Raw genomic sequence first — 3825 nt, 5'->3', positions numbered from 1 at the left:
TTCTGGCGTTTAACTTCCAGTTTAAGGTTAAACTGGAGGTTAAACGCCACTTTCAGCATTATATGGCACATGTGATCTTCAAGCTTCCTTTATTGATTTTTGTTGCTTCCTTGCCTAGCCTCTTCTTCCCTGAAATCATCCACACAATTGCATCAAAGTCTTGCAAAATTTCATGAGAATTCTTCCATTCATAGCATTCAAGTAATATAACTAAAATCTCATGGAATTTGCATCAAAATTACACTGTTTGGATGATTCATTACTTTGTTGTGCATTTCACCATTCTTGGTTACTTTAAGCTCAAGAAAATGCATAAAACAACTAAAACTAACAGAAAAATGCTAGTGAAACTAGCCTAAGATGCCTTGGCATCATTGCCCATATGGGGTGTTTGCCTATAGGCGCAAGCCATTTGGGCTATGTAATGCACCTGCAACTTTTCAACGCTGCATGCTTTCTATCTTCTCGGATATGGTAGAGAAGTTCATTGAAGTCTTCATCGATGACTTTTCAGTATTCGGAGATTCCTTCCCTAATTGCCTAAATCATCTTGCCTTGGTATTAAAAAGATGTCAAGAGACCAATCTGGTCTTGAATTGGGAAAAATGCCACTTTATGGTGACAGACGGAATAGTCCTTGGCCATAAAGTTTCTAACCAAGGCATTGAGGTAGACAGAGTTAAGGCAGAACTAATTGAAAAATTACCTTCACCGAGTGATGTCAAGGCAATTAGGAGCTTTTTGGGGCATTCTGGCTTCTACAGAAGATTTATTAAAGATTTTTCAAAGATAGCCAAGCCCTTAGGCAATCTCCTTATGTCTGATACACCATTTATCTTTGATGAGAAGTGCATGCTCGCATTTGAAAACTTGAAAAAGAAGCTATCCTCAGCTCCTATCATCACCCCACCTGATTAGAATTTGCCATTCAAACTGATGTGTGATGCATCTGATTTTGCAGTTGGGGCAGTGTTAGGATAGAGGAAAGATAATTTGGTGCATGTCATATACTATGCCAGCAAGGTCCTCAATGACACTCAACGGAATTATACCACTACTGAAAAGGAGTTGTTGGCAATAGTTTTTGCATTTGAAAAATTTAGATCATACCTCATTGGTTCTAAAGTGATTGTTTTCACTAATCATATAGCACTTAAATATCTATTTGCCAAACAGGAATCAAAACCAAGACTAATCAGATGGATCTTATTGTTGCAGGGATTCAATATTGAGATTAGAGACAAAAAGAGCATGGAGAACAAGGTAGCAGATCATCTATCCAGGATCCCTTGTGAGAAAGGTGCTACACATGATACAAGTGTGAATGAGTTCTTTCCAGATGAGCAGTTAATGCTGGTTCACAACGCACCCTGGTTTGTAGATATTGCCAATTTTAAGGCAGCTGGTGACTTACCTCCTGGAATCAACAAACACCAAAGAAGGAAACTCATCAATGATGCTAAATATTTTATTTGGGATGAGCCATATCTCTTCAAGAAGTGCTCAGATGGAATCCTTAGGAGGTGCATTTCAGAAGAAGAGGGACAAGAGGTCCTATGGAATTGCCATAGTTCTAGCTCTAGAGGCCATTTTGGAGGAGAAAGAACCGCAGCGAAGGTGATGCAATGTGGGTTCTTCTGGCCTACTATCTTCAAGGATGCTAAGAAACTGGTGAGGAGCTACGATGAGTGCCAAAGGGCTGGAAATCTGCCATAGAGAAATGAGATGCCACATCAATTCATCTTAGAACTTGAACTGTTCGATGTCTGGGGGATCGACTTCATGGGACTATTCCCAACCTCATATTCGAAAAAGTATATAGGTAACTTGGAAAAGACTGTGGGGGCATCAAGAAATGACTGGGCGAAAAAGTTGGATGATGCTCTTTGGGCGTACAGGACAACCTTCAAAACACCAATTGGGATGTCCCCATATCAACTGGTGTATGGAAAGGCCTGTCACTTACCATTAGAGCTGGAGCACAAAGCCTTTTGGTCTCTCAAGATACTAAACCTCGACAGCACTGCTGCTGGTGAAAAAAGGGTCTTGCAGCTGCAAGAACTGGAAGAGTTTAGGTCTCAAGCCTATGAAAACACCAAGATCTATAAGGAAAAAGCAAAAAGGAGACATGATCTCAACCTGGCACCAAGAAGTTTCGAAGAGGGACAACATGTACTCCTCTACAACTCCAAACTGAGACTCTTCCCTGAAAACTCAAATCAAGGTGGTCGGGACCCTTTTTGGTCACAAAGGTCTCACCTTATGGACACAAAGAAATCATGGAAGAAAGCTCAAGGAGGACATTCACTGTGAATGGGCAAAGGCTCAAATACTATTTGGGCAGCATGGGGGAAGACCCCAAACAGAAGTATCATCTCAACTAAAGAAGCAACCGTCGAGCTAGCGACGCTAAAAAATTGCTTTGTTGGGAGGTAACCCAACCTGAGGTAGTTTTCTTTTCATTATTGTCTCAATAAAAGATTCAAGTAGAGTTCTCCGTATTGTGAGGAGCTAAGTTTGGTGTTGCACACCAAAATGTTCAAAGGGTGAATGTGGAACTCTAAGTTTGGTGTTCCACCAAAGACTCCATCTGAAGAGTGCATTGCAACCCTTCATTGATAAAGCATTTGCTCTAACAAACAGAGAAACTACTTGACAGATGTTTAATCTCTAATGCATAGTTTGCTTTTCTAGTTCATAGTTATTTTCTTAATAAAAGCACATGAGGTTTCTGCATGTATTCAATTTGTTGCATTAGGCAAGGAACTAAGTTTGGTGTTCACACCCCAAATTAAGTTCAGAAATTCACAAGCATACATGCATGCTAACTATTTTCCAAGTGCTTGGGGAACAAGCAACATCCAATAGTTTTACAGGAAGTCAATCAATCTCAGGGAATAATCATACATCATCATCCAAGGAGATAAACAAGGATGCAAGTGCACACAAAGAAGACAAACAAGAGAGAGCATGAGCATTCCAATATGTAAAAGGTGGTGGAGTTCCCTATTCGTTCTATCTTTTTCAAGTTTTAAATAAGGAAAATCATGTATGAAATAGAACATGCTTTCATAGTAGCTTAGAAATTTTCAATTCTGCCTTTAAGATTTCATTGCTTAGGTCTATGTGTGTTGGTCTAGGTCCCTGGCTTCCATTTTCATCTTGCTTATATGTATGCTTACCCTTTCAGTCAAATAAAAGAAAATGTTATGAAAAACAAGAGTGGGGTTTATCTTGTGAAGTAAGTTTTGAATGTTTGTGGTATGGTAATTGATTAGCTAAGTTGGTTCACCAACAAGGTATATAGGTAACTATATCCTCTAAATCACATGCTTGAAGCACATCCTATTGAGATTAGCCAAACAACAAGATATTAATAAGAAAAAGAGAAAGAACAATAAGAGCTTGAAAAGGAAAGAAAGATAATAAGAAATAAGGCTAGGCACCAAGGGTTTGAATCTTGAGGCATGTGTCTGTGGTGCTTCTATGCATGGGATATGCTTGGAAGAATAAGCTCTCAGGGGTGCCTTATCACTTGGTAACTTGGGTTAACTAACCCGGGATTATCAGCTGAAAGTCCACTATCAAGAGCAACCTTTGCTACAGAGCACTTAGTAACCCAAAGAGGTGCTAGACACCAAGGTCTCAAGAAAGAAAGTAACAAACCATATGCTTGTGGTGTGTATGTATGGGGGAAAGAGGCTTGAGGGAGTAAGTCCTTAGGGGTGTCTCAACACTTAACACCTTGAACCAACTAGTTCGGGAGTGTTGGCTGAAAGCTTATTTTAAAGAGTCACCCCCTCATAGAGCACTTAGCCCAAGAAT

Source organism: Arachis duranensis, chromosome 6 (assembly GCF_000817695.3).
Source record: "Arachis duranensis cultivar V14167 chromosome 6, aradu.V14167.gnm2.J7QH, whole genome shotgun sequence".
In the NCBI taxonomy this organism is placed as follows: Eukaryota; Viridiplantae; Streptophyta; class Magnoliopsida; order Fabales; family Fabaceae; genus Arachis; species Arachis duranensis.
This window is presented reverse-complemented; position numbering follows the sequence as displayed.